Raw genomic sequence first — 18,299 nt, 5'->3', positions numbered from 1 at the left:
GTGTGGCTAAACAAATTTAAATTTAGGGAATAATTGGCTGCTTTAATATCCCTCTTTTTTTTATTTTGTTCAATGCCTGTAATGATTTTTTGAGGCTAATTTTGCTATCTAAAAGTTGCTCTGTAAAAGATGGTGCTCATTATTTCATGATATTTAAACATTTATTGGTCCATGGAGACAAAGGGTGTGCTGCAGTGAGTTTAAATTAGAAGCAGTGTGTGTTTTAAATTAGCTCCAATCTATGTTGCTTCTTACATCATATCTTACTTTTATCTGCGTAAGAAAATTGAAGGATCAGTGATTTTGAATCTGGTCACGTTTGCATACATAGGGCTATTTTGCCCTGTCGCCATTGAGGTGAATAAAAATTAAATTGTTTTTGGATGAAACAATTACAACCTATTATAATGACAGTACATTTTTAAAGATGCGTTATGTCATGCTTGTGTTGTACGCTATACTTCTATGACCCACTCCTGCCTTCTGGCAAACCTTTAATGGGCCAGCGAACACAATTATTTTATTATATATATTTTCTATGTTTGTAACATCATTGGCTGCTATCACTCAATCGCCCCCCCCCCCTTTATTCTCTGTAATGTACCCACCCAACGTGATTATTCTTATGCACCAAATCGATTATATGATTGACTCTGATAACACAATCATATATTTTAGCAAGTTACCATTAGTAAAACTCCAAATTCAATGTTTCAATGAACCCCAATACATTTCTGTCTGTCACGACTTTTACCTGTTGGTATGTTCAACATTGTCATTGTAGCCTGGATATTGCTAACATAGTTTGTGAGTAATGCGATGAGGGGCATCCAAATGAGTATATTGCTAAATCTCTCCACTACCTGAGTATTTAGGGACTCTACTATGGTATTGAGGCCATCATGTAAGATTTTATGTAGCTATACCATGAAGTTGATCAGAGTGGTTTGTTTCATGTTAGTTTGGCCGTGTTGAATTTGTTCATATAAGTGTTCTCATCTTAAGTAATGGAACCTGCTGTTGCGTGGTCTACCATACAAAATGCAGCTTGGCAAGCATTTTGAAAGCAAAGTATTCGGAAGTTAGGTGCGGTTTGTTAATCTACTGATGATGTCGTATGATTGGTAGCTACTTTGTTTGCATGTTTGATCTCCTTATTTGTCGACCTTTATTTATAGACCTTTCAAACCAACTATGCCATTGCTTATTCATCCTTTTCACTTCAATGATTTCCACATAGGTAGTGTTAAATGTATTTAGAAAGTTTTTTTTTTTGTTTTGAAGTCTGTAGAATTTGATTTTGTTTATTTATTTTGAAGACTGCAAAACTTTTTATTCAGACATTTTCTTCAATATTTTAGGGCTGGAGCAACGAACTTGTAAACATTGGCTGCTTGAGGATTCCAACTTTTTAAGTACAACATAAATAAATCTCCACTGGTAAATATTTATTCACAGGTATGTGTATTTTTTTAAACGTATTTACTGGCACCTATGAACAAATTAATATCATGTTTATGTAGAACTAATCTGCAAGAAAATTCAAGAAACAAAATGATCAGGCTAAAACTCTGTAATACTTGTAAGTCCCTTTCCTAATAGGTAATTGTCAAATTGACTCATTGAAAATTTTGTTGGCAACTTTTTTCTTGCAAAGAGAAATTAATATCATTGGTAAGGTTTGAATATTAGAAGGTTCTAACTGTAAACGGTTTCAATAAGATCTTTAGCTCAGTTTTAAAAAAAGTTAAAATTGTCCAATCAGCCAAGTAATAGCTATAATGTGATTGGAATAGATGAGCCTTTAATGGAACTTTAGGAATGTGCAAAATTGGCATATGTGCAAATTGCTTTGACACCTAGTGCTAAATCACTGCAAAGGGTGGGAGACATGAGGATTGTCAGTGGTCCTTGGATTCCTTGTTAACCCCTTCGCTGCCAGGCCTTTTTCCCCTCCTATGCCGAGCCTTGTTTTGGCTATTTGGGGCAGTTTGCGCTTACGCCCTCAAAACTTTTTCTCCACATAAGCTACCTATGCCAAATTTGCGTCCTTTTTTTCCAACATCCTAGGGATTCTAGAGGTACCCAGACTTTGTGGGTTACCCTGAAGGAGACCAAGAAATTAGCCAAAATACAGCGAAAATTTTGTTAAAAAAAAAAAAAAAAATGGGGAAAAAAGGGCTGCACAAGAAGACTTTGGGTTTTCTTACTGAAAATGGCATCACAAAGGGTTTGCGGTGCTAAAATCACCATCTACCCAGCTTTCAGGAACTGGCCGACTTGAATTAGAAAACCCCATTTTACAACACAATTTTGGCATTTTACTGGGACATACCCCATTTTTACTATTTTTTTTGTGCTTTCAGCTTCCTTCCAGATAGTGACAGAAATAAGTGTAAAACCAGTGCTGGATCCCAGAACGCTAAACATTTCTGAAAAGTAAACAAAATTCTGAATTCAGCAAGGGGTAATTTGTGTAGATCCTACAAGTGTTTCCTACAGAAAATAACAGCTGAAATAAAAGAATATTGAAATTGAGGTGAAAAAAACAGCCATTTTCTCCACATTTTACTCTGTAACTTTTTCCTGCGATGTCATATTTTTGAAAGCAATATACCGTTATGTCTGCTGGACTCTTCTGGTTGCGGGGCTATATAGGGCTTGTAGGTTCATCAAGAACTGTAGGTACCCAGAGCCAATAAAGGAGATGCACCTTGCAACAGGTTTTCATTGTATACCAGGCATTCAGCAATTAATTTGGTGAAATATAAAAAGTGAGAAATAGGTATCAAGAAAAACTTTGTATCTCCTAAATGGGCACAAGATAAGTTGTTGAGAAGCAGTGGTTGTTTGCACATCTCTGAATTCCGGGGTGCCCATACTAGCATGTAAATTGCAGGGTATTGCTCAAATAGACTTCTTTTTCACACACTGTCTTACATTTGGAAGGGAAAAAAATGTAGAGAAAGACAAGGGGCAATAACACTTGTTTTGCTATTCTGTGTTCCCCTAAGTTTCCTGATACAAATGGTACCTCACTTGCGTGGGTAGGCCTAATGCTCGCGAAGGAAACACAACAGGGACACATCACATTTTCCCAAAGAAAAAAAGAGCTGTAAAGTGCCTAGCTGTGGATTTTTGCCTCTAGCTCAGCTGGCACCTAGGGAAACTTAGCAAACCTGCACATTTTTGAAAACTAGACACCTAGGGGAATCCAAGATGGGGTGACTTTTAGAGCTCTGACCATGTACTGTTAGCCAGAATCCTTTGCAAACCTCAAAATGTGGCCAAAAAAACACTTTTTCATCATTTTGGTGACAGAAATGTCTGGAATCTGAGAAGGAGCCACAAATTTCCTTCCACCCAGCGTTCCCCCATGGTCTCCCGATGAAAATGGTACCTCACTTTTGTGGGTAGGCCTACTGCCCGCCAAAGGAAATTCCCCAAAATACTATCTTGACACATCAACATTATCAAATACAAAACTACCTGTTTTTGCAGGAGGATTGTTAGAAACTCAAGGTTCAATATAAACATAACCAAATACCAGATCAAAAACCTCTCTGTACAGCGGAAGCAGGTGGCCCTGCTTTAAGTGAAATATCCCTTTCAGTGGCCTGAAGGAAGAGTCACCTACTTAGGGTTACAGATCACCCCACTCTTGACCAAACAGAGACAAATGACTCGCACCTCCTGAGCATTATGAGATATGACCTACGATCATGGCAAATTGAGCGTCTGTCCTGATGTTTAACAATTGCGGTGGTTACAGTGACCATCCTGCCCATAGTTGGTGCCTCTTTGACACCTGCTGTTGGTGCCTGTGCAGACTCTGGGGAGGGTCCAGAGGATATTTGTTAGTTATCTAGGGTGCGAAATAACCAGATTAAAGATAGACATTATGCATAGATCCCTTAAATTAGATAGACCTAACTTCTCCAATATTAAACTATACTACCAGGCAGCCCAACACCTGTCCCTAATGGAAAGCCAATGCCAAGAAACCAAGGAGAAACTAGTGATGTATTGACAAAGTGGTGTGAGGTGATGCCATATGGAAAACTCATTGGCTAGAAACCCCTCGGCGCTCTATTCCTTGTTTGTGGTCAGGGCGACACTGGTGGCCTGTGACCTGGTGGCCAGTAGACAGGGGTTGAAAATGTTCCCCTCTCAGTGCTGGACAAATCTTTATTTCGCACCAGCTCAAGAGTTTGGGATAATTTTCTGTCTGGCTGGACAAGGGCTTCCAGGGATTGGGAGGCCAGTTTGACAAAGCAGGCATAAGACCATTTGAATGCATAAAAATGTGTTTGGGCTTAACAAAACAAAGTGAAACTACTGCCAGGTTCGCCACCCAGTCATGAATGCTAATACTAGACCATTGGTTAGTTGAGTGCTGACCTCCCAAAAATAGCTCACTACGGGAAGGGATGACTAGTGACTGCTCTTTGACATTTATAAACACCCTACCTGTTCACTTCGACCAGAGATAACCCAGGGACACAGAAGAAGGGAGGCAGAGCTAGGGAAAATCAGTGTCTGACAAGGAGTGGGTGGAGATACACCATAGAACATAAGACTTCAAGATGCATGACACTGCAGAAGACTACCGTAAAACTGTGATGTACTGGTATTACACACCTGCAACACTACACGCGTGCAATGGACACATGACAGACACTTGTTGGAGGTGTTTTGGCTTGCTACTCCATCTACTCTGGCAACGTCCAAAGCTAAACTCATAATGGCTATGCACTTTGGCACAGTAAATATGATGTTTGGGGCCTCATCTTAGACTCTCACATTACACTATTCTAAGCTTACCCAACAGACAAATCTTTTCCTTGATTTCTAGAAGAGGTACACATACTGCACTGTTATGTGCAACCAGAGAGACCATAACTGCCCTATGTGAGAATTATTGACCATCAGACATGAGGGAATAGCAGCACAGACTCTGGACATGCTGTGGATGGGAAAGGTCTGTCTAGCACTGGAAATGGGATGACTGAGTATGGGCACCATTTGTGACCTATATGGTTTCAGCGTTTACAGAGCTTACTTGCGTGAGATACCTCATGTTATTCATAGGCATAGCTTGGTCAGTAAGACGGAGGGGCCAGGGGTAAGAGCATCAGATTTTCCGACAATCACGATGGCACATAATGGTAAAATACATTAAAGGACAAGCAGTGCGCACAAGAGAGGCTCAAGTGGCAGCCGGAAGGGAGCAGAATGCATATTGGTTGGAGTGCTAAGTATGAAAAACAACATTAGTTTGTGAAATAACCAACATTTTTACATCTTTCCGAATAGATTGAGGAAGAGAGTATGTGTGTTTTTTTTGTCTGTGTGAACAAATTTGTGGCAAAATCTGGCAGACAACTCACCGTACTTGACTGAAAGCACCTGCACCCAACTATTTGTCACAAAATACATTTATTAGGGGGGTTGTAACACCCCCCTGAAGCTACGTCCCTGATGGTACTGAATATACTTCCTTCACCACACCAGACTGAGACGTCACCTATGCCGCTCATCAGACAGCAGACCACCACCTGCAGATTGATGGTGTGTCCCCATCCTTCATGAAGCGCAACACATATATAGATTGATGTGTCTGAGGAGTAGACTGTCAGTTGACACCAAGTTTGCAAGATATTTCTTTGTTGTAGGCCTGGGGATGCAGGCAAGAGTATATGTAATCTAGAAGAAAACCAGTAAAGATGTGGTTAGTCATAAAATACTTTCTATGTTACCACAAGCGTTTTCCTGTTTTTTTGACCGTTAGGTATTGCAAGTCAATCATTGTTCTTCGATTTACAGGACCAGTTTGGATGGGGGGGGGGATTGCATTTCATGTCATCTCACTTTGTTTGAGTGAAATGTCCATTTCAGACTGCCATTAAAGCTTCTGTTGGATTTGTAGCTCTTTCAGTCCAAATCTTCTGATAGAGGGAGATACGATAACTAACCTGTGATGTGAGGATTGCTTCAAGGCTGTCTACTTTCTCGCAAGTTGTGGTGAAAACACTTGCTTCCTGCTAGCCTCTTTGCACTGAAAATTAATACTTTTGCATCAGCACCACCTTCAAAAGAAACCACTCTTATTAGAATTGCTTCTAAACCCATCACCCCTTGAGAATAAAAATAGCCCAGCTACAATCCCTTAATTTTCCCCCACCCCTGCCCCACTTACCTCAGCGCGTCCTCTGCCAAACAACTCATGGCTTTTTCTGTGCCTTAACCATGCATATGTGTAGTTTGGCACATGCAAGGTTATGGCACAGAAAAAGCCATGCATTGTTCCAGCAAGCGTGGTTACACTTGCATGGGAAACGTCTGTGTTCGCAATGCGTTGTTGAAGACGTTTCCCATTCAAGATGTTTGCGAAGCAGCAAAGTTCACGATTCGCTGGGCCCCACCTCCCCAACCGTATCAGTTCTGTTCCTTTTGTGGCTTTGGCAGAGATGTCCCTTACTTCCTACCTGTCCAGCCAGCACATGGAGCCCAGTAGTTTAGCGGTAGAGGCAGTGGTGTCCACCGCAGAGTTCAGCTTGCCATAGCCTGCCACGCCCACCACCTTCACCTTCACCGCATCCCCATCTGCCAAAACTCCTTAGCGTGACCTTGCATTGTCACAGCCACCTGGTGAGAGGTAGAATCCACGGATTCTTTGAAGGTTGACAAGTGATCACATCAGCTAGGTGAGTCCTCCAGATTGTTCACCCAGGGGCTATGTTTTACCATTTCTCTCTTCTCTGTTGCACCATCCACTGCCCACTCAGCGACTGACTGAGGACCATCTCTTCATTTTGTTCCAGGAATGCAAGCGCTCTTGGCCAAAGGGGTTGTCAAGAGGCTACTGGTGCCAGAACTAGGATGTGTTTGGTATTCCCACTACATTGCGGTGCCAAAGAAGGACTGAGTGAGGTCAACATCCTAATTTAGACCTGCACCCTCTCAATGGCTTCCTCTGGAAGTAGAAGTTCAAAATACTCACTCTGGTTGAGGTCCTGTTTGCCCTCGACCCTGAAGACTGGATGGCAGCGTTGCACTTCTACAGGGCGCCTCTTTTCATATTCCTCGGTGGATAAGCTTACCCGTTGACCTCTAGTGGATCATAAAAAGCAGTCCTGTTACACCTCGAGGTGGTAGAAGGTCTCATTTGCGAATGGGGAGAACTTTTCTTTCAAACTCTTCAACACTGCTAAGAACATGCAATGTCAACAGTTCTGCTTGTTGGTATTTCGAAAGCGTCTCTCATTTGGAGATGCTTTCAGCCTTGAGTGGAACTCTGGATTCCTGTAATCGTTTCCATCATTCACACTCCTATCTTGATTTCTCAAGAAAGACAGGGCTCTTCTTACCCTAATGGCTCTGGATTGCGCACAAAGAGTATGCTATCCTGAACCTGTGTACATGTCCTCCACTCAAACTGCCCTCCAGGAGAAACTGCTTTTGCAGTAACAGAGCAGGGTTCTGCACCCAGGACTTCACACACTAACTTCATGCTTTGATATTGAGGGCAACAGCTGAACACCTTTGACTACCCACCGGAGGTGGTTGATGTTAACTTGGCATCCAGGGGTCCCTCAGTGAAAACTGTATACGTCTGTCGTTGGGACAGATTTGTGGCTTGGTTTGACACGTCCAAATGATCCCTTCAGGCCAAGTTATCTGACATTCTGTTATTTGTTCTGCCTCTTGCCCAGTAAGGTTTTGTGTTGGGCACAGTTAATGGTCATCTTTCAGCCCCTTCAGGCATCTTACAGTTGCCAGATCAGTCCTCATTGTTTGGCACCAGTTGTGATTTTTGAAAGGGCTACATGTTCCCCCTGTGTTGTGCCCCAATAGGACGTTAATCTGGTCCTGACCTATGTGATGCATGCTGTTTAAGCTGCTTTCCTGTATAGCTCTTTTCTATCTAGACTGTTGCATCATTACCATCATCTTGGCTCGGCATAAGAGTGAGCTTCAGTCTCCACCATACACTTCTTTTTCCTAGACAAACTGGTTCACTGGACTTGGGCATTCTTCTTGCAGAAAGATCAGATACTGTTCCACGTCGGTCCAATCATTACCCTGCCACTGCTTTATGCTCCACCTCACCTTTTTAAGGAAGAAGAGACTCCATTGCTTGACCTCAAGAGGGCCGAGCCTATGTATTGATTGTGCCAACGACCACTGGGTGGACGATCACATTTATGTGGGGTTCATTAGAGAGAAACAAGTCAAGTCAAGTCAGTGCAGAACAGAATTTCCTCCTAGATCGTGCTTTCCATTAAGATCTGCTACACACTGGTGAAAAATCATCTTCTGGAAGGGCTGTCATCGTTCCACCAGGAACACAGCTGTTTCCTAAGCAGGGGAACCTAGCGTCCCAGTCCTGGATATTTGCCAGGCAGCTGCATGGCTGTTCCTCCGTACATTCCTGGACAGTCACTCTCGGTCCTGCAGGATGTTTTGGGTTGAGTCCATTCACAGTCCCAGTTGAATAGGTCAGAAGATGAGGAATCGGTGGATGGGAGTGTGTTAGTCTCTTCTAGAAAGAACAGTACTGAAGATAACTATCTAGCTGCAGATTTCTCACCGACCCTTCCCTCCCCCTGTTTCGGTGATTGGACTTCATTCATTATTAGGATTCAGAGTCTTGGAATCTGCACACTGTCTACCAATTTGAAAAACTGCATCAGTGCAGAGCCGCATGGCACCACCTTCGAGCACGCAGAGGTACTTTCGAATTTTCTGGATTCAGTCTGGCACCCGGTAAATATTCAGAAGGTGAGGAACCTGAGGCTAGATAGTGTCTACCAGAAAGTGTTAATAAAAGTAAGAAACTTGTTCATTGGACCCCTGAAAACGTTGATGAGCATTAATATCGCATAAATTATCCCTTTGTTTTAGATACATTGTTTTTTCTACCTGCAATATTGAACATTGAGTGCTGCAAGTTTTGCTACTGCTACTAATGTAAGGATACCTTGAACCAGCTAGCCGCACAAAGTATGCTTTCAAACTGTCATGCACCCATACAATTTTTGTAATTTAAAGTAGATTTGTTAAAAAAACGGATCACGTGCAACAGTATTAGGAGTATTTCGTCTCAGACGATGCAAGAATGCTGGTGCTCATTATCCTGCTTGGATGCATAATGCCTCGGTGTGAAATTCCAACTTCATTGTACACCTAAAATTACTTGTGGGCAGAGCATTTCATACAATGTGATTTTTATTTTCTTCTCACGCTATGTTGATCTAAGAGCATTAGGAATCCTCTGTTTTTCGACATTGCTTATGTTTGAAAAACAAACATTGTAGAAAGTCGGGTCGTGGCTAGTTTTCAGTAGTTTAGTTTATGGGATTAATATGTGTACCTCATATTTGCACAGATTTGCAATATGTGCATAGACCTGCATTACTGACAGTGATGTATATTTGCCTGTCATGCAGATTTTGAGGTGGTGCACTAATATTTGCAGCATAGTTTTGAAACCTTGTGTAGCTGTAGCCATTATAGACGTGAGAGGAATCATGGCATTTTAAAATGTGTGGCTTAATCTGCCAGATACGCGTTTTTATTTAAGGCACAATATCCTGTGATGAGCAGCCAGTTAAGTGACAGTATAATGTCCATGGGTGAGAACTAGCAAGTGCCCGAATACATTTTTCTTTAGTCCATGCCTACACATACGAATCACTGTAAATAAAGTTGTTTGTAGTGTATGCCAGTATTGTTAGTCTAAAAAAAAAAAAAAAATGAGCACTCAAAACTAGCAACGCACACACACACACAAAAAAAAGTGTGTGTGTGTGTATATATATATATAATAATAATAATATTACCTACTGGTGGTCGCCATATGGTAATTATAGTTTGGACCAGGTTTCCATAGAAAAAGCATTTTTTGATATGCCCGTATGTTTGGAACAATTTTACGAATCTTCGCGAATTTTATTTAAAAAAAAAAAAAAATGGGTGCCAGTGATTCTTGTTGCACATGAAAAGTTTAGGGGTGATCCCTCAATCAGGGCCCGAGAAAAAGCGGAGGGAGTCAAAGCTGTGTTTCCACAGGTTAATTTCCCAAAGACTCTTTAGACACGCCTAAAGCCCGAGCCGCTAGATGGAATTACACCAAATTTGCCAGCAAGGTAGCTTTTGGTCTGCATAAGGCCCTTTTTGTTATTTGGTGTAAATCCATTCAGTAGTTTACGAGAAATACAGGAAAATCCAAATTTATAAATCTAAGGTTGCAAATAATTCTGCAAATATTTGTGAGCGTGCGCATAGAAGTGCTGTAATTGGCTGGCCACATACTGAACAGAAAGTTGCAGCTGCCATTTAAGGTCCCAGGATGTGGTCTATGGGCCTGAAAAACAAAATGAAAAGTAGCATAAGGGGTCAGGGTGGAGGTACCACGACCCCGTGGGCTGTGATATAGGGGTTTTGAGGGTCAAATTATAGGTTTGAAATGTTTGTTTTTTTAATTTTCAATCATGTGCATTATTCACAAATAAGCAAAAAAAAAAATAAGAAAGATTCACCAACTCATTTATTCACTAGTTCATTCACTCATAAATGCATTCAGACCCTCATGCACCCAGTCAGACCCACTCATAGGCTCACACACCCACTTTCAGACCCACTCACACTCATGCACCCACTCACAGATCCACTAACAGAGACAGGCCCTGTAGCGAATCCCCACGCCGTGTGCAGTGTGAGATTGGGTGGTTATAAGGGCTGCCGCGCACTGTCAAAGATCGTGCGTAGCAGTGATTGGATTAACGTATAGTAATTAAAATTACTTTACGTTAAAATACCATAGAAATTCACCGGAAAAAAACAAAGGTTACAGGGAGGTTATAGTTAGGTTCTGAATTTACTCGTACAAAACCATAGAAATTCAGCAGTTTTAGTTAATTATTTAAAGTAGTTAAAACTCGTGCCCTAAGGTAACTAACTTGCACCTTCGCTGTGCACCTCTAATTACTCCACATATTATATCATTGATGACCCCTTCTATGGCATCTTTGATATTATCACTGCAACATTTGAGGTAAAATTATAGATGAGAAAACTGCATGGTAAGGGCGCAAGTTATAGTTACTTGAAATAGCTCTGAATTTCTATGGTTTTGTATGAGTGAATTCAGAACCAAAATATAACGTCCCTGTAACCTTTGTTTTTTTCAGTGAAAATATGTATGTAGAATAACCAAAGGTTCAAGTAACGTTATACTGAGGTGGATTTATCACTGACAACATAACCGTTTTGAACTAAGAAAAACACAAATATACCAGTTATAGTTTGAGCTAACTATAACTTGCGCCCTGTCATACACTGCTTATGACCTCACATGGAATCTCATGACAAGTCTATGACATAATTTAAGCACGTTGGCCTTTTGGGAATGCCAGGTCGATGCAGATGTATTTAAACACTCCTTACTCTCTGTTACACAGCATTGCCGAGCCACTAATTTGCTCCAAACATAATTGAAGGTTTATCTTTTGCATTGCAGAGGTTAGTCCTTTTATTATTCTATAGGCCATAAAATATAAGTTAAAGATAGTTTATATGGTTTGGTCAGCTCAATTTAGCTTGTATGTTTTACCTGTTAAGCCATGAACAGTGTTTCAAGGTAGTGGTAACCGAATAACAAACTTCTCAAAAATTGCCACATTGAGTATATGGACTTGGAGCTACTCCAATCTAAAAAACCCTACACGTGGTTTGATCTAGAGACAGATGAGGTGCCACTCGTGGCTCAGTGTTATGCCTACTTGGTGTTCAGGTCACTGGACGAGGTTTGTAAAAAGTAATGTCTAACCTAATCCTGCTCGTCTGAAAGGTGGTACAATAAGGGGGTGGACTTATTGGTGGATGCCAAACCCCAGTTGTGTATGGCCTTTAGTCATACTCATTGGATGTTGGTCTTGGGGCATGGTCTGTTGGAAGGCGCTGACTCCAACATCTGTGCCCTTTCCCCCTGTGCACAGGCTTCAGCTGTGCTCAGTAGGGATTAGCTCCAGGACCTGGCCTTTGGAAAGATGTACATCCACTGTTCATGCTCCTTCACCCATCATGATTGTGCGTCGTTAAGTCACATTATTATAAGATAATATACAGGGAGTGCAGAATTATTAGGCAAATGAGTATTTTTACCACATCATCCTCTTTATGCATGTTGTCTTACTCCAAGCTGTATAGGCTCGAAAGCCTACTACCAATTAAGCATATTAGGTGATGTGCATCTCTGTAATGAGAAGGGGTGTGGTCTAATGACATCAACACCCTATATCAGGTGTGCATAATTATTAGGCAACTTCCTTTCCTTTGGCAAAATGGGTCAAAAGAAGGACTTGACAGGCTCAGAAAAGTCAAAAATAGTGAGATATCTTGCAGAGGGATGCAGCACTCTTAAAATTGCAAAGCTTCTGAAGCGTGATCATCGAACAATCAAGCGTTTCATTCAAAATAGTCAACAGGGTCGCAAGAAGCGTGTGGAAAAACCAAGGCGCAAAATAACTGCCCATGAACTGAGAAAAGTCAAGCGTGCAGCTGCCACGATGCCACTTGCCACCAGTTTGGCCATATTTCAGAGCTGCAACATCACTGGAGTGCCCAAAAGCACAAGGTGTGCAATACTCAGAGACATGGCCAAGGTAAGAAAGGCTGAAAGACGACCACCACTGAACAAGACACACAAGCTGAAACGTCAAGACTGGGCCAAGAAATATCTCAAGACTGATTTTTCTAAGGTTTTATGGACTGATGAAATGAGAGTGAGTCTTGATGGGCCAGATGGATGGGCCCGTGGCTGGATTGGTAAAGGGCAGAGAGCTCCAGTCCGACTCAGGCGCCAGCAAGTTGGAGGTGGAGTACTGGTTTGGGCTGGTATCATCAAAGATGAGCTTGTGGGGCCTTTTCGGGTTGAGGATGGAGTCAAGCTCAACTCCCAGTCCTACTGCCAGTTCCTGGAAGACACCTTCTTCAAGCAGTGGTACAGGAAGAAGTCTGCATCCTTCAAGAAAAACATGATTTTCATGCAGGACAATGCTCCATCACACGCGTCCAAGTACTCCACAGCGTGGCTGGCAAGAAAGGGTATAAAAGAAGGAAATCTAATGACATGGCCTTCTTGTTCACCTGATCTGAACCCCATTGAAAACCTGTGGTCCATCATCAAATGTGAGATTTACAAGGAGGGAAAACAGTACACCTCTCTGAACAGTGTCTGGGAGGCTGTGGTTACTGCTGCACGCAATGTTGATGGTGAACAGATCAAAACACTGACAGAATCCATGGATGGCAGGCTTTTGAGTGTCCTTGCAAAGAAAGGTGGCTATATTGGTCACTGATTTGTTTTTGTTTTGTTTTTGAATGTCAGAAATGTATATTTGTGAATGTTGAGATGTTATATTGGTTTCACTGGTAATGATAAATAATTGAAATGGGTATATATTTTTTTTTGTTAAGTTGCCTAATAATTATGCACAGTGATAGTCACCTGCACACACAGATATCCCCCTAACATAGCTAAAACTAAAAACAAACTAAAAACTACTTCCAAAAATATTCAGTTTTGATATTAATGAGTTTTTTGGGTTCATTGAGAACATGGTTGTTGTTCAATAATAAAATTAATCCTCAAAAATACAACTTGCCTAATAATTCTGCACTCCCTGTATATACCATGATTTTTATAGGAATGCTGAGATTAGAGCGAAATCGGGAGAGTTTGTTTTTGACGGTTGTTTGGTTCTTTCCTGTTTTTTCAACTTTTCATATATTTACCAGACAGCTTGCAGACCAACAGTACTTCAAACCTAGAACAAAAGTATTAATATTCTGTCAACATAATTGTGCGCATTCTCAGTGTTTGTCATTTTTGAGTTCTCAGATTATGCTATTCATACTACAGATTTATTTGGCCCTGTTGTACAGTGCAAGATGTGGTAGCAGGGAACATTCTTATACCTTATTTTCTGCATTCCTTTGCAAACAGTTTTTGCCTCTCCTGTGGTTACTTTCTTGCACTAGTTTTTCAGGGTCTTGCGCTCTTTAAGTTAAGTCTTGCTAACTAATTTTCTGGCTTCGGTATTAGGTTTCTCTTCATTGTTGGGATTCCAAAGAAATACATACCTATGTGTCCTCGAGTCAGAATCCGAATGCAGCTAAGAAATGTGCTCAGTTAGTTCAGTTCCCTTAACTTTAATGTCAACAGTACTCTTTATAGTTTGGTACAGTCATGAAGAGGTACAACTCTACTGCCCTCTTGTGGCAACTTCACTTCAGTTCATATCATTAGGTCTTTTTATTTATCTCATGAAATGTTTCCAATAATTGTTTTCTTGATTAAAAAAGTTCATATATGCTTTATTTGATTTTCAAGATATTAACCTTTTCTTCGGAGGGAGGTTACTTTTTCATTATGGACTTCTGCGCTTCTTATGAAAAAAGAAATACACATGCAGTAAGTCTTAGTGTTTGACTGTTCTTGAGCAACAATATTCTTTCTTGGAATTACCTTAACCCCTTCGCTGCCATGCCTTTTCCCTTCCTGTGCCGAGCCTTTTTTTGGGTATTTGGGGTAGTTTGCGCTTAGGCCCTCATAACTTTTTCTCCACATAAGCTACCCAAGCCAGATTTGCGCCCTTTTTTTCCAACATCCTAGGGATTCTAGAGGTACCCAGACTTTTACGGGTTCCCCTGAAGGAGACCAAGAAATTAGCCAAAATACAGCGAAAATTTAGTTTTATATCAAAAGAATGGGGAAAAGGGGCTGCAGAAGAAGGCTTGTGTTTTTTTCCCCTGAGAATGGCATCAACAAAGGGTTTGCGGTACTAAAATCACCATCTTTCCAGCTTTCAGGAACAGGCAGACTTGAATCACAAAACCCCATTTTACAACACAATTTTGTCATTTTACTGGGACATAGCTCATTTTTACTATTTGTTGTGCTTTCAGCCTCCTTCCAGTTAGTGACAGAAATGGGTGTGAAACCAATGCTGGATCCCAGAAAGCTAAACGGTTCTGAAACGTACACAAAATTCTGAATTCAACAAGGGGTCATTTGTGTAGATCCTACAAGGGTTTCCTACAGAAAATCACAGCTGAAATAAAACATTTTTGAAATTGAGGTGAAAAAAACAGCAATTTTTCTCCACGTTTTACTCTAACTTTTTCCTGCAATGTCATATTTTCAAAAGCAATATACCGTTGCGTCTGCTGGACTCTTTTGGCTGCGGGGACATATAGGGCTTGTAGGTTCATCAAGAACTCTTGATACCCAGAGCCAATAAAGGAGCTGCACCTTGCAACGGGTTTTCATTGTATACCGGGCACACAGCAATTAATTTGGTGAAATATAAAAAGTGAGAAATAGGTATCAAGAAAACCTTTGTATTTCCAAAATGGGCACAAGATAAGGTGTTGAGAAGCAGTGGTTATTTGCACATCTCTGAATTCCAGGGTGTTCATACTAGCATGTGAATTACGGGGCATTTCTCAAATAGATATCTTTTTTACACACTGTCTTACATTTGGAAGGAAAAAATGTAGAGAAAGACAAGGGGCAATAACACTTGTTCTGCTATTCTGTGTTCCCCCAAGTCTCCCGATAAAAATGGTACCTCATTTGCGTTGGTAGACCTAATGCTCGCGACAGGAAATGCAACATGGACACATCACATTTTTACATTGAAATCTGATGTGTTTCTTGCAAAGTGCCTAGCTGTAGATTTTGGCCTCACATTTCGGCGACGGAAAGTTCTGGAATCTGAGAGGAGCCACAAATTTCCTTCCACCCAGCGTTCCCCCAAGTCTCCCGATAAAAATGGTACCTCACTTGTGTAGGTGGGCCAAGTGCTTGTGACAGGGAACAGCCAAAAACATGTTGAAATTGAGGGGGAACCAAAGCGGGTCCAAAAGGGCACAAAAATGTGGGGAAAATGTGTGATTTCCATCAAAGTTGGAGGTTTGCAGGGCATTGTGGGTAGGAAAATGGTGTGAGGTGCCTTTTTCTACATGGCAGCATCCCAAAGTCCATAAAGTGCATCCCTCACCATTCCAAGTGGGACGATTTTGAGAGTTAAGCTCTCATGGCCCAAATGTAAAACGAAAACCCAAAATAATCAAATGTCCTCTTGCTTACCGTGGGATGAGATGTTTTAGTGTGCGGGGTAGAGCTGAAAGACTGTTACCCCCTTCAGTTGGGGTGGAGTCATAACCAGGCCCATACTGGTTGGCAGCCACCACCCCAATATTTTTTGTTTTTTGTTAATTCCCTGGCATCTAGTAGACTTTCTGACCCCCCTCTTCTCTTCTCCCCCCCCAGGGTGTGGATCGGGGGTAATTGCCCCACATGCCCACTGGTGGGCAGAACAACTTTGTCCCCATTTATTGGGGGTGGGGGTATGGCCATAACCCCACCCTCTTATTTAGAAAAAAACAATCTTCTCTGGTGGGCTTTCTGCCCCTCTTGGGGGCAGATGGGCCTTCCAAAAATAAGCCAATCTTCCCCAAAGGGGGGCAGATATGGCCAACAGTAATGTGCCCCCATGGGGAGCGACCCTTGCCCAAGGGGCTGCCTCACCAAACAAAACACACACATTCACACGCACCAATCCCTGGTGCCTAAGTGGTTTCTGTCCCCCCCGGGGGCAGATCGGCCTATTGGAAATAGGGGTTGCTCCCCTTGCGTGAAATTGGCACCAAAAAAAAGAATCCCCGGTGTCTAGTGGTTTCTGCCCCCCTTGGGGCAGATCGGCCTAAAAAAAATAGCCGATCTACCCCCAAGTAATGGCCTAAAATAAATTTGCCCCCCCCCCCCCCCCCCAGGGGAACGACCCTTGCCTAAGGGGTCGCTCCCCTTGTGTGAAGTTGATGCAAAAAAAATAAAGATCCCTGGTGTCTGGTGGTTTCTGCCCCCCTTGGGGGCAGATTGGCGTAATAAAAATCAGCCGATCTGCCCCCAAAGGGCCTAAGCCTAAATACAATTTGTTCCCCCCCCCCCAGGGGAGCGACCCTTGCCTAAGGGGTTGCTCCCCGTCTGTATAACAGCAAAAAAAAAAACCCTGGTGCCTAATTAAAATAGGCTGATCTGCAGAAATGGCCTAAAATAATCCCCCCTCCCCCCCCCCCCCCCCCAGGGGAGTGACCCTTGCCTAAGGGGTCGCTCCCCTTGCATGAAATTCGTGTTAGAAAAAAAAAAACAGCAGAAAGGGGGCAGAAATGGCCAAATATATTTTTGCCCCCTACGGGAGCGACCCTTGCCTAAGGGGTCGCTCCCCACCTCTTTAAAAAAAAAAAAGAAAAAAAAAAAAAAAGATCCCTGGCACCTAGAGGTTTCTGCCGAGCTTCAAGCGCGATGGGAGGAGGCCTCTGTGAGGTCAGCGCGCAATTGTGCGCTGATGTCACGGGGGGGGTGGAGGGATCAGGGGAGGTGTTGGGGGTGGAAAGGGAAGGGCTTCCCCTTCCATCCCTGCCGTGGGGGGGGTGGGAGCGAACCCAATGGAGGGAGTGCTAGCGCTCCCTCCGGGCTCCAGCCGAGGACGTAATGGTTACGTCCTCCGCACAGGAGCACTGTGCCGCAGGATGTAACCATTACGTCCGCGCCACAGAAGCGGTTAAAAATCCAATTGTGACTTTTTTTTTCTCCTCATCCATCAGGTGTTTCGTAGTCATTTCTTCATTTGATAGTTTCAATCTTCTACCTTTGTAGAAACGGTCAAATTAACAGCCTAACTCGAATCAAGAGCTTTGTGTACACAAACAATACACTATTCAGAAGAAGGTAAAAGGGGTTATTCGTATAGGCGTATCTCTCAGTGTTGTAGTAGGTTCCGTGGACCGAAGGTCAAGTGGATTGTGGGGCAATCTGCCGCCCATTAATTACTACTATACCAGTGGGTTGGGGTCCCATTTTCCTTGTGTGCACTATGCTCTGATAACCTTGCTGCACAGCTATTGACCATAGCGGTCTGGAATTGGCAGGGTGCCCTTTGATCACCTCTTTTCCGTAGTTTAGAAAGACTACACATAAATTCCACGTCACTCCTCCTGATGCATGTCTTTTGGATATATTAAAAAATACATTGAAGAAAGCACTCACACAGTAGAAGTTACAGTACCTCGCCTTAATCTCCATTTGCCCCCCCTCTTTTTTTTTTTTTTTTTTTAAGGAAAGGCCTGTAGTGGCTAACGAGCTACATTTGTTGAAGTACCAACAATGAAGTGTTGCCAGGATATCCTTCCAGGTGATGGTGCGCTTTACAAATACACTTACGTTTTTT

General features: G+C 42.3%; 1 protein-coding gene across 10 annotated transcripts in view; it reads left to right on the top strand.

Annotated features, from left to right (window-relative positions):
• Positions 1–18,299, top strand: part of CYRIB (CYFIP related Rac1 interactor B) — a 316,777-nt gene that overhangs the window by 164,891 nt on the left and 133,587 nt on the right. For all 10 annotated transcript variants that reach the window (XM_069220746.1, XM_069220749.1, XM_069220753.1 and 7 more), the window contains exon 3: positions 1,362–1,458. The gene's annotated coding sequence lies outside the window, so the exon portion shown is untranslated. The remainder of the gene's footprint in view (positions 1–1,361; positions 1,459–18,299) is intronic.

The sequence above is a fragment of the Pleurodeles waltl genome, chromosome 2_2, assembly GCF_031143425.1.
Source record: "Pleurodeles waltl isolate 20211129_DDA chromosome 2_2, aPleWal1.hap1.20221129, whole genome shotgun sequence".
NCBI lineage: Eukaryota > Metazoa > Chordata > Amphibia > Caudata > Salamandridae > Pleurodeles > Pleurodeles waltl.
Note: the sequence above shows the minus strand (reverse complement) of the source record. Positions and strands in the feature narration are given on the sequence as shown.